The sequence below is a fragment of the Aplysia californica genome, unplaced genomic scaffold (genome assembly GCF_000002075.1).
Source record: "Aplysia californica isolate F4 #8 unplaced genomic scaffold, AplCal3.0 scaffold00049, whole genome shotgun sequence".
Taxonomy (NCBI): Eukaryota; Metazoa; Mollusca; class Gastropoda; order Aplysiida; family Aplysiidae; genus Aplysia; species Aplysia californica.
In genome coordinates, this window is record NW_004797319.1 from 1299772 (window position 1) to 1300677 (window position 906).

The following is a 906-nucleotide window of genomic DNA, read 5'->3' on the forward strand; positions in this document are numbered from 1 at the left end:
TGATCTTTGTTTTGATGGTTAATCTTTTGTTTCCCCATGCTCGTTTTGTCAGCCTTCCAAAAGTTGTTGCTGCTTTCCCTATTCTGATGTTGATCTCATCATCAAGTGATATAGTAGAGCTGATGGTAGACCCCAGGTAACAGAACTTGTCTACTGTCTCAAGTTCCTTGTCGTTCAGCCATATATGACTCTACTCTGCACCTTCTTGGGTAAGGATGACTGTTTTCTTAACACTGATGACCAAACTAAAGACCTTGCATGCTGTTGATAGGCGATCCATCATTGTTTGTAGGGTTGATTCACTGTGAGCAACAAGAGCAGCATCATCGGCGAAGAGAAGGTCTCGTACTGTTGTTTTGTTGATCTTGTTCTTGGCCTGGAGTCGAGCAAGACTGAAGAGTGACCTATCAGTTTTCCAGTGGAGGGAAACATCCCCTGGTGACTCTTTGAATGTGTGTTGCAGTTAGAAAGCAAAGTAAGTGCTAAAAAGGGTTGGTACTAAGACACAACCTTGCTTTACTCCGCTATTGATATTGAATCTGTTTGATGTTGAACCTTCAAACTGAATGGTGGCCTTCATATCTTTGTGGAATGAGATGATGAGCTGTGGCAGTATTGGGGTACAGCCAATTTGTCCAAGCACCATGTACAGTCTTGATCTACTGACTGTATCTAAAGCCTTTGTCAGATCGACGAATGCAGTATCTAATGGCAGTTGTTGCTCCCTGCATTTTTCTTGTAGCTGAGAAATAGAAAAGATAATGTCCATTGTTGAGCGGTTTGATCTGAAACTGCATTGGCTCTCTGATAGGACTCTTTCTGCTAGTTGCTGAAAAATTGTTAAATTGTTCTGTATGTATGTATGTATGTATGTATGTATGTATGTATGTATGTATGTATGTATGT